The sequence below is a fragment of the Mobula birostris genome, chromosome 13 (assembly GCF_030028105.1).
Source record: "Mobula birostris isolate sMobBir1 chromosome 13, sMobBir1.hap1, whole genome shotgun sequence".
Lineage (NCBI taxonomy): Eukaryota > Metazoa > Chordata > Chondrichthyes > Myliobatiformes > Myliobatidae > Mobula > Mobula birostris.
In genome coordinates this window covers 65,989,855-66,002,244 of record NC_092382.1, presented here as the reverse complement: position 1 = coordinate 66,002,244, position 12,390 = coordinate 65,989,855, and the positions used below count along the sequence as shown (strand labels likewise).

General features: G+C 45.0%; 1 long non-coding RNA gene across 1 annotated transcript; it reads right to left on the bottom strand.

Annotated features, from left to right (window-relative positions):
• Window positions 1-933: 933 nt before the first annotated feature.
• On the bottom strand, window positions 934-12,077 carry LOC140207663 (uncharacterized). The gene is made up of 3 exons (XR_011888613.1): window positions 11,958-12,077; window positions 9,216-9,352; window positions 934-1,022 (listed from the first exon to the last, which is right to left on the bottom strand). It is a non-coding gene; the product is annotated as an uncharacterized lncRNA (long non-coding RNA).
• Window positions 12,078-12,390: the final 313 nt, after the last annotated feature.

The following is a 12,390-nucleotide window of genomic DNA, read 5'->3' as shown; positions in this document are numbered from 1 at the left end:
CGAAGTAAGAATTATAAGGCTCAATCGTTTAATTACATATTGTGTACTGTTTGTAATTTCGGGGTACTGATTTGTAACAGGAAACACATTGCGCAGTATCCACCCAAACAGGATTTCTTAAGTTTGGCCCGGTTGGGGCGGGGGGGGGCGGTTATCACCCCCTATATTAGGCTGCTAGCCAAAGCGAGAGTTACATAAGGTTAGATGACTGAGTGAATCACTTCCCACATTCACAGCAGGTGAACAGTCTCTCCCCAGTGTGAACTCAGTGATGCACATTTGACTGAGAACTGACTGGTGCGCTTGTAAGCTAACTAACTGTGTGGATCACTTCCCACAGTCTGAGCAGCTGCATATCCTCTCCCCAATGTGAACTCTGATGTACCTTCAGCTGAGATGACAAAGTGAATCCCTTCCCACTGTCTGAACAGGTGAACGGCCTCTCCCCAGTGTGAACTCACTGATGTACCTTCAGTTCATATGAGCCAGTGAATCCCTTCCCACAGTCCGAGCAGGTGAACGGCCTCTCCCCGCTGTGAAATCTCTGATGTGCCTTCAGTTTAAATGAGCAGGTGAATGCCTTCCCACAGTCTGAGCAGGTGAACGGCCTCTCCCCAGTGTGAACTCGCTGATGTGCTCAAGGTCAGACGACCGAGTGTATCCTTCCCACAAATTCAGCAGATGACCAGCCTCTGCCCAGTGTGAACTCAATGGTGTGTCCACAGATGGGAAGATCAACTGAATCCCTTCTCACCCACAGAACAGGTGAATGGCCTCGTCCCAGAGTGAACTTGCTGACGGAATCTATTCCCAATGTCTGAACAGATGAATGGTTTCCCCCCTGTGTAAAATGACGGGTGTGCCAGTCAGTCAGATGACCGAGTGAATCCCTCCCCACAGTCTGAGCAGGAAGAATGATCAAGTGAATCCCTTCCTCCACTTCTTAAATATCTGGACAGAGACAGGAAAACTAGTGTGTTGTGTTCAGGATTCTCGTAGACAAATTCTTTGTCACTTTTAAGCTGCAAAAAGATTTAGAAAATCCATCAGTGGGTGTCGGACAACATTTCAGATGAGATCACTTGAGTTGTCAAGGCAGGATCTGACATCACACTGTTACAGTGAGGTTCAATCCAAGTTGGAGAGAGAAATCATCTTCTAACTGGGCACAGTGCTGGTATCTGAAATGACCATCAAATTCTCTGATGCTCTTCCTGTCTCTATAAGAATGGGGCATTTCTGCCATCTCCAATCTGTGACCTTGCTCAGTCTTACTCTCTCTATTGCTATTATTCCCTGTTCCCACTGAGCTGCATGGGTGCCTGGCCCCACAGTAACTGAAACACTCTCACACAAATAGCTGGCAGTGTATTCCATGTATCCACCACTCTCTGGGTAAAAAACTTACCCCTGACACCTCCTCGGTTTTTGTTTCCAAACACCTTAAAACTATGCCCCCTTGTGTTAGCCATTTCAGCCCTGGGAAAAAACCTCTGACTATCCACACGATCAATGCCCCTCATCATCATATACACCTAAAAAAGGGAATTAACACATTACTTTGAGGATTTGTTAGAAGTATACAAAATTATGAGGGTATAGATAGGGTAAATGAAAGCAGCTTTTTCCACTGAGGTTGGGTGGGACGACAACCAGAGGTCATGGGTAAGTGGGGAAGGTGAAAATTTAATGGGAACATTTGGGAAAACTCTTTACTGAAATGGTCGTGAGAGTGTGGAATGAGATGTCAGCACAAGTGGTGAATATGAGCCAGATTTCAACATTTAACAGAAGTTTGGACAGGAGCCTGGATGGTAGGGGTATGGAGGGTGATGGTCCCGAGGCAGGTAGTTGATTTAGACAGCTTAAATGTTTTTTCAGCATTGACTAGTTGGGCCAAGTGGCCTGTTTCCATACTGAACTTCTTTATGTTTCTATGACAGAGAAGCTGGCCAAACTTGTTTGGAAGGGAAAGGGTAGGAGTAAGAACGAAGCAACAATGGCTGGAGTTTCTGGGAGTAATTCGGGAGGTGAGTGATTGATACATCCCAAAGAAGTGGAAGCATTGGAAAGGCAGGAGGACACAACCGTGGCTGAAATGAGAAGCCAAAGCCAACATAAAAGCCAAAGAGAGGACAAACAAAAGAGCAAAAACTATTGGGAATCTTTTAGAAACCAATGGAAGATGACTGAAAAAAAAGTAAGATGAGCGCAGGGCATGGAATTATGATATTGTAGTCACTAATGAGTCTTGGTAGCACTCAACGGTCTGAGGCATTTAGAGGAACAAAATAGCCAGGGCCTCAATATCTCTTGAAAACAAAGGTTCCCTGCACCAGCTGCATTTCAACTTTTACTTTGGCAGGCACATACAAACTCTACATATTCAAATTTTCACTTCTGAAGGCCTCCCACTTACCAGGTTCTCCTTTGCCAGAAGACCACCTGTCCCAAACTACATTTGTCAAATGCTTTCTGATATCATCAAAATTGACCTTTCTCCAATTTAGAATCTCAAACCATGGTCCAGACCTCTCTTTTTCCATATTTACTTTGAAACTCATGGCATTATGATCACTAATTTCTGTCACCAGCCCTGGATCATTTCCTAACAAATTATTGGACACTTTTACGTCAGGACTTCTACGTACTGTTTAAGGGCACATTTGACAAACTCTACCCCATCTAGTCCTTTTACAGTATGGAGTCCCAGTCAATATATGGAAAGTCAAAATCAGTTACTGAATCAGCTTTGCTTCTTGGCATGGTCTGCAATCTCTCTACAAATTTGTTCCTCGAAATCCATCAGACTGTTGGGTGCAACAAACTCCCAGTAATGGCCAAAATTTCATAATTCCCTGTCCTGAGCTCATCTGGCTTTCCTACGATGCTTCTTGCATTGTGATATACACAGCTCAGCACATTCATCGCACCATGCTCAGCCATTTGATTGCTGACTCTGTCTGAGATCTGAACAACATCTGACTGGTGTCAAGAAAACAAACTCTCCCTCATTGTCACAGAAACAAAGGAGCTGCTTGTGGACGACAGGAGGACTGGAGACAGGCTAACCCCTATTGACATCAATGGATCTGGGGTTGAGACGGTGAACAGCTTTAAATTCCTCGGCATAAACATCACCGAGGATCTCACATGGCTGTGTTTTGACCGAGGATCTCACATGGCTCTTTCACATCAGATGGTTGAAAAAGTCTGGGATGGGGCCCCAAATCCTAAGAACTTTCTACAGGGACACAGTTGAGAGCATCCTGACTGGCTGCATCACCACCTGGTATGGGAACTGTACTTCCCATAATCGTAGGAACCTGCAAAGAGTGGTGTGGACAGCCCAGCGCATCTGTAGATGTGAACTTCCCACTATTCAAGACATTTACAGAGACAGGTGCGCAGAAAGGGCCCGAAGGATCATTGGTGATCCAAATCACCACAACCACAATCTGTTCCTGCTGCTACCATCCAGGAAATGATACCACAGCAGAAGGACCAACAGTCTCCGGGACATCATCTTCTACCAGGCCATCAGAGTGATTAATTGATTTCTATGTTATATTGACTGTCCTATGTACAAACTATCTATTATATATTACTATAAATTACACATTGCACATTTAGACGGAGATGTAACGTAAAGATTTCTACTCCTCATGTATATGAAGGATGTATGTAATAAAGTCAATTCAATTCAATTCACCCTCTCCACTATCTGTTCTGTCATTCGGGCTCCCATCCCCCCTACAACTTATTTTAACCACATCACCCCCTCCCCCCACGCGAGCACTAGCAAGCCTTACCACGAGGGTATTAGTCCACTCTCATTCTGTTCTCCGAACTAACGAATCTGCTGTCATCCCTTTGAATATTTTTCTGCTAGGTAATATCTCCAACAGCTTCAAAAGTGTGTGGGATAGCAGCAAGAGTACTCTGTGATGGCTGTTTAACCTCATTCCCCTTCGCGATTCTCACCCAGTTTCCTGTGTCCCGCACTTTGGGTGCAATTCACCTCTCTTCATGTCATATTTATCACCCCCTCCAACTCCTGGATGTTCTGGAATTCATCCATTTCAAGTTCCAACTCCTTAACATACAGGGTTACAAGCTGCAGCTGGATACACTACTTGTAAGTGAGGGCATCAGGGACACTGGAGGTCTCCCCACCTTCCCACCAATGTCCCCTATAATTTGTAATGACCAGTGTGCACATAAATCTTGTACTGTGCATTTTTTAACCCAGTGACAAAATGTGCACAGTGAATTTTATATATAGAGATATTCATTTTAACAGCTAGCAAATCACTGTCGTTAAGAACTTTGATCTCCTCTGGGTTCGATCGAGTTCATCTGCACTCTCACATAAACTATGTAGCAGGACTGTAATGGGTAACAAAGTATTTTCTCACCAGAGCTTTTGCACATTGTCCATATGTGGTTTGCTTGCTACATTACGCTTTAAAAAGTCAGATTTCCAAATATCATTCCACTTCTTCCCACTTGTGAATTCTCCAGCGACTTCTGTATCACCACAAACACACAGGTAACACTAGTTTCTGTATTGGACATAAATATTTTCCCTGAATCTTCCTGAGGAATTGAGGATATATTAAAAAATCATTTCGAACCTATGTAACCTCTGGCTAAAAGAATAATTGGGACTGAACAGGAATTTTTGAACTGAAGTAAACTCTGTCTTCAGCGGTTAGCTAAGACAGACTCATTACCAGTTCTCTGCGGCTTGCAGAGAGACACACTGAGAGCTGAAAGCATTATACATTGTACTCTCATTAGTTGATAACATAATACATTGTACCGTCGTTTGAGTAAAGGGAGGAGGACTCACTGATAAGGACAGGAATGAACATCTGTCTGTAATTAAGTCAGGGCCTTGCAAAGGGAACAACTGACAAGGACTGGATAGTACATCCATCTGTAACTAAAACCTTGATTTAGTGAACTCTCTTATCTAATTAATTAAGTTTTGCACCAACAGACATGGTGGCTGTATCAGTTCTAATAACATCTACCAATAGTAATGCATGGGGCTTACTATGTATAAATATAAGGCTGTAACCTGACTAAGGTATTTACTTGTCAGTTGGTGGCAGTGCTTACGTGCCTTTCCTTTGACAACATGGGTGTTAAACTCCTGCAGGAGAATGCACAATAAACTGTGGTGACGATAAGAAGCTGGTCTCCTGAGTTTTATTCAGATTCAACTTTAACATTTGGCATCACAAACAGGATCCCAATATCGGGAGTGCCAAGCAGACTCTGGTGGGATATTACCTCATGAGAAAAAGCAGTAAATTTAATATGGAAAAAGAACTGTGGAAAGAAGTGGAAATTGTTGAAAAGGGAATGGAAGGAAAAGGCAGATGTAAAGTGGAACAGTATATTATTAGCAAGTTGGAGGAATAATGCATGTGAAAAAGGGATAGAGGTATGCACTACAGAAGGAACGCCAAAGGTTGGGAGACGCTAAAACTGGAGTGTAAATGGTGGATGGGCGCTGAAAACAAGAGCAGGAAAAACAACGTAAGCAAACTAAGGCCGGCCTAAATAGGAGAGAAGGGCAGGAACATTGGTCTAAAGTTCGAACTGATAGGGAAACAAGGATCCCGAACCCATATCTGGCAGACCGACCCTGTTTGAGGACAGTGACGATGATGAGGAGTGGGCACCCACCGTAACTCCTCCCCCACCTTACCAGGGGCCAAGTGCACCCAGTGCTTCTGAATCCCAATCCTCCCAGTACTCAGATACGGTGGCCGCTCAGGTAAAACAGCGGCATCAGGGAAGGGGAGGTCCCGATACCCTAAGATCCAGAAAGGGAATATCGTGCATCATTCCGAGACAGGGGGGGAAGAATCCAATAAAACCCCAGAGTTAATGGCTCCACAAAGACAATTGCCCACCCAAATGCTGCCCAATCCACAAGCAGGACTGCCTTCAGTGATTCCTGTGTATGCACCCTGGAAGCCTCAGGAAATGATAATGATCATGAATCAGAAAAGAAAAACCAGCACAGTTTGCTCAGTATGTCCGCAGTAATACACAAATGTTTAAAGTGACACCGCAAGATTTATTCAGTCTCTGCTGCATGATTCTGTCAGCCGATGAGGGGTGGAAATGGAAGGCAGAATTGAGATACCAAACCTATCAGGAGTTTCAGGCAGGAAACCATAATGAGAATGAACAGACAGACCAGATAATTCAAGCCTTGGAAAGGGCTCTCCAGCAACTCGTAAACATCACTAAAGTACAAGAATGGAAACCTCAGCCTGGGGAATCGGGACCAGACTATTGGGAGCGATTTGTGGCCTGCTAAGGCACTTTCACAGGAGACCAAGCCTTTAATGTGGGAATCCGTCCACCCAGTTTAACGCCTTACTGCTCCAATGCTTACCAACTAAGTCAGCCAACATGATTAAAACCAATAATATGGATTGGCCTGACAATGACCGAAATCGAATGCGACGAGCTTTGACATACTATTGGGACCCAGCTTTCGAATCCCGATCAACCCCGAAGGGAACTAATATTAAAGGTGAATATGTTTAGCGGGAAGCAGGACGTGAGCGGACTATATCTGGGGAACAGAAATGGGAACAAAAACCTACCAAGGGACAGGTGGGGACAACAACGTGTTCAGAAATTGACAAGCAAGGATGCTTCCTACCGTGATTACCACCCCTCAGGAAGAGCCCAATGTGGTAATGCAAGTTGCTGGAATTCCACTTCTGTTTATGATTGATATGGGGGCAACCACAACCACTCTCGATCAGGAAATAGTATCGGAAAAGGAATTTCAGCTATCAGACACTACAATCAGTCTGTCTGGGTTCGAAGGCACAGAATGTATGTATTCACGTACCCAGCCACTGCAGGTGGATTTCCAGGGGAACCAGTGTGAGGTTTCATTCACACTCTCCACCATTCGGGGTGTAATCTTGCAGGGAGAGACTTGCTGTGTCCATTGGAAGTCAAGATTCTATGCACAGACAAGGATATCAACCTGGGACGAGTTAATAACTGACATCCTCCCCAGTTACCGTCCTCCACCCCCCCCACCCCCGCTGTGGTGGGCACTTAATTTGGACCCCACTTCGTTTGAAGCCCCTCTGCCAGTGGTTCATCCCCATGTGACTCTGTGTTATGAGCCTATGGGGTGCTCAACTGAGGAAAGCCAATATTATGCACCCTTCGAGGGACAGAATTTCCCACTCATGGTGTTTGGAGAGGTTAAAGGAAGAGAGGGCAGTGCATTACTGGACTGTGCAACAGACAAAAGTGCGAACATTTACACCGACTCCTGTTATACATTTGGAATTGTACATGACAACGGGCCAACTAACTAAAATTCTCCAAGCATTACATTCACAGGTACGACAGGCTTACAAGGAAGAGAACTACCCCGCAGAGAGGAGTGACTATCCCACCACAGAACCTGGGGATTTTGTCCTGATCAAGAACTGGGATCGAGGGAAACTCAGACCTCGGTGGAGAGGATCGCATCAGGTGTTGCTGACCACTCCCATGGCTGTGAAACTGAAGAGGCAATCTCGGTGGATACATCGAACAGACAACAAACGTGTTACTGCAGGAACTGAGTAGAAGGACTCTCTCAGACTAAAGGAAAATGTATTGGCTGATAGTGGTGTTCGTGTTTGTGACTTTGAGAAGGCTCACCCAAGCATCTGGGGCCCCCATGTTAACACCTTTCTGTCACACCTGTGCCAAACAGGTAGAACTAGGGACCTGCTGGGTTTGTGCCGAAATTCCCCAGCATGGTAAAACTATGATTCCAATGTCAGTAATCCCGCTCAGCCTGGGTTTTCTCAAATAACATGTGGGGCAGTGAGTTGAGAAACTGTGGTCCAGTCAGAGATGACTGTGGCTATCAGTGTTTTGAGGGATGGTATCTCAGGCCCCCACCAAACAGAACTTCCTATACTGGGAAACATGCATCCTGGCCATACTTGCAGGTGCCCAGCAGCGGAGAGGAATAACTGAGACTGAGCGATTTTGGATGATCGCTTTTCTCTCCTATGGAGTAGCCAGCAATTCACAAGAGATAATCAATTTGGCTACAGCACTTGAGGAGCTGGCCACAATACTGCAGGAGCCCTGACAGAAACACAGGCCCAAGTAACAGAAATATCCACTGAAATGATTGCAATCTGGCAAAAAGTCGTACAGAATCGTATGGCTTCAGATTTTATCCTGGCTGAGAAAGGGGGAACCTGTGCTATTATTGACACAGAATGCTGCACCTATATCCCTGATGACTCTACTAACATTACATCTCTCTCCGAGCACACTGCCAAGGAGACTGACAGCATCAAGAAAGTAGAGCAGGATTTACACGGTTTCACCGAAGGGTCGAAATGGTGGTCTTCGAAGGCCTGTTTGGTAATATGTGGGGCGAGATATTGCATTATGGCTGAATAGTTGTACATATGATTGTTATCATTACCATTGTTGCTTTCTCTGTAAAAAATTACTGCTTTGTAGATCAAGTAATAATCAAAAGGAGGGAATGATAAAGTATGTAAAAGGGTTAACACTTCGTTAAACAATAGCAGTCTGCTTTTCTGAAAGAAACTGCTGATGATCAACAGATGTGCTCAGTCATGCTGAGCCATATTTCTTCTTGAGGGCAGCTAGCTAGGGTTTCAGGATGCTTATCTCCCTGTGCACTCATGCGTAGAGATAGGATAGCTTCAGTCTGTTCTGTGTGTGTAAGCCATGATGACTATTTTGTAATTTGTCTTTAGGGGTTGTCATGTTGTAAATAACTTTGGCTCCAGCCTGTCTTGTGTGGGGGGTATCTGCACGGATATACCTGTGGTGTAAAGGGAATTGTTAGTCAGTTAGTGGATTGACCCGGAATAGTCATTGACTGTTTCTGTTTGAGCGACTAACTGAGTAAGCCCCGGGTATTTGGAATAAAGAGTTTGTACTTTTACTGTCTCTGAGTGACTTTGTTCAGATTCGACTTCCACAGAATAGGAATGGTTTTAAATAGCAGGGCTGCTGGAAGCACATTACCAGACCTGGAGTGATTGCAACTGGGTCTGACAGAGGCATAACTGGTTCTTCTGGGCGCATTCAGTCTCACTCCAACTATTTCCCACTTCCTTTGTACATGTATGTAATGTAATGTCAAAATGAACAGCGTTTGAGTAAATGACACTCACCAAACTTTCCCCTGACCGAATCACTGGATTCTCCAAGTCAGATGGGTCCTCTCCAGTTGATGCTCCCAATCTTCGGGCTGGTTCACTTGTTGCTGTTCCCTTGTATTCTTCCAATAAATCTCTTACCACAGGTCTAACTTTAACATTAAAGACAATGAAGCACTTTAACAGTACAAAGGAGAACCAAACATTTCTGCTTGATATTACTAAGAACAAACCTGACTGAAATTTAAACATTGAAAGCAGATATAATGATCTCAGTGAACAATCTTTTATTGTCCCTCACATGTCACAAAACAATATGGAATAAGAAGGAGCCATCATTCAGTCATGGTGAGACATAAGACACAGGAACAGAATTAGGTGATTTGACCCCTCTGGTCTGCTCCACCATTCAACCATGGCTGAGTTTTATTCCAACACCATACTCCTCCCTTCCTCCTGTAACCCTGAAGGTACTTAGTAATCATGAATATATTAATCTCTGTCATAAATATACCCAAATAGCAGCCTGAACCAACCTCTGTGGCAACAACTTCCACAGATCAGAGATATTTTGGCCAAAATTTTTTTCTCATCTCAGTGTAACGTTCCGTTATATTGGCTCGTGTATGTCTGGGGGAAATCCCGCCCAGCACCTGCTTCAACACTCCCCTCAGGAACAGTCACCGCTCGAATCAATCACAAACATCAATCATCAGCCAGCACACCCAGTAAATTTTAACACATACACTTTATAGATATTACTAATTCTAGGGCATTAATATACATTTGATACAGAGAGGAAAGTAATGGAAAAAAAAGGCGCCAACATTTATCAAAGTCCAAGTTCTTCGCGCGCTACCGTTGGAGCTCAATTCGACGTCAGACGACCACCCGGATCCTGTCGACTCACGGCTCGGGACCACCCTGAGTGATTGACCGGAGCCTCTCCGCACGTCCGCGGTCCTCCTCGTCTCTCCTCCAACTCCCCGCCAAAACTCAGTCCACAGTCATATCATACAGAATGGCATCCGAAAACAAAACAATACATAACCACCCATTGGCTAATAGAACCCCGTTATCTCATTTTAAAGTAAACAAACTGTTAGCGCAAACTATCTTCAGTGTTAAAGCACAACAAAGCCGCATTCCCCAGACTAACATAACAAAATTCCCATTTTAAATGTAACAAAAGAAAGAAAAACAAAAAAAAGAAAGGGAGCCATCTTTATTCTGAAACTGTGCTGTCAGATCACTGACCCTCCATCTTACGGAAACATCCTCTGCAATGTCCACTGTATCCAGGCTTTTCAGCATTCAGTAGGTTTACTTAACCATACATCCCTCCACCCCCACCGTCCCTCTGAACTCCATTGATCACAGGTCCAGAACCATCAAATTCTCCTCATACATAAAGCTGATCATTCCTGAGATTATTCTTGTAATCCTCGTCAGCAACAACTGAACAAGTTTCCAGGAGTAACAGATAGATTGGTACCAGGATAATTTACAGGGAACATTTGAGCTTTCTTTACTGTTCTACAATCACAGAACGAGCTATTTCCATTCCCAGGTTAGAACAGGTCCATTTCAGGAAATATAAACCATTCCAGGGTGAATGTAATAAAAAGACACTGGAATTACCAGAAACACACAGCTGGTGAGGAATAGGTGTGGGGAGAGGAACAAACTTTACAATTCAGTTTAATAACGTTTTGTCAGAATGACTTCTAACATTTTCTGTTTTTAGTGCAGATCTCCAGCAACTTGAGATTCTGCTTGATTTCCACCATGTGACAGACAGGTGACAGTGAGTTTGGGGGGGGGGGGTTTGCAAACACAGTTTGAACACCAAACTCACGGGTCTATTTCTACTGTTGTAAACATGGAACAGCCCATTTACTCACGGCCTCTCCTTGTGAGCATGGAATGGGAACTCATCCTCTCCTCAGATTAGTAGTCATTGCATCCAAAGGAACTCCAGAAACAAACATCAGATCCCAGACCAGAAATACTCACTCAGCACCTCATAAGCCCAAGCAGCCCGAATCCCGGGTCCATTTTACCTGCATAATGCACCAACTGCCGTCGCTGGGCTCTTAACATGCAGAAGCAATGTGTGGTTAAGTGCCTTGCTCACGGACACAACACGCTGCCTGGACTGAGGGATGAACTCACAACCTTCAGATTGCTAATTCAACTGCTTAACTACTTGGCCACGTGGACATCACAGAAACCATTCTCCCCCCTGGACTTCCCAGTCCCTTGGTAAACCAGGCCGTGAAATCAAAGATCCCCAAAACCTGAGACATTCTCCTTTCTCACTCACCCCAGTCGTGGTGAAGGCACAAGAGCCATAAAGCTTCAGGACAAATGCGAGGAGCCTCAGGAAGTGAGGCGAGTTGGGGAAAGTTAACGGGACTCAGTGCCCAACATCAGATTTCCCAACACAATGTGGAGGAAGCATCACCACCCATTCGGGTATTATAGCAGACACCACATCATCTTGCATCATAAAGAGGAGGGCGGGGCAGACCTGCGGGACACAGCCTCACGTGACCTGTTGGCAGGTCTTCCATTTCAATTCTGCGGAAATAGACAGCTTGGGCCCCTGGTTTGGATCGTTCAATGCAGATTAAGTGAAGTCTACGCATTTCCGACGAGCCCAGATAACTGGAAATTAAACGAGTAATCGGCCCTCAGTTCGGGGCTCATGGCCAACATCAGATCTTCCCACTCGGGATCGGTCTCAATACTCACCGTTGGGAAAGTGATATCTTCGGCCCGCAGACAGTGATCCCGACCCCCGGCTCCACGACCCAGGAGGCGAGGACCCCTTGCCGATCACATAGAAGATGCCCTTCAGCACTGAGCGGAAAGGAAAACACCAATCACTCGGAGACAGAGGGCATGCGCGAAGTGATTGTTGCATCATCGGGAGGGCGGGGCCTCGGAAACAGACGCGCAGATGCTGCCCATCTGCGGTTAAGCGGGAGGGGCAAAAGGGATTATGTGACCGGTGGGGTCTCCCACCCGAGGCAGAGACTCCAGCTTCCCACTACTCTATAGAAAGAAACAAACTTGCCGCTCACATCTCCTCTCACATTAAACGTATTGCACATTTCAACCCCCAGGAAAAATATATCGTTTGTCCACTCTATTTCCTGAGGAGACTGAGGTCCTTTAACATCTG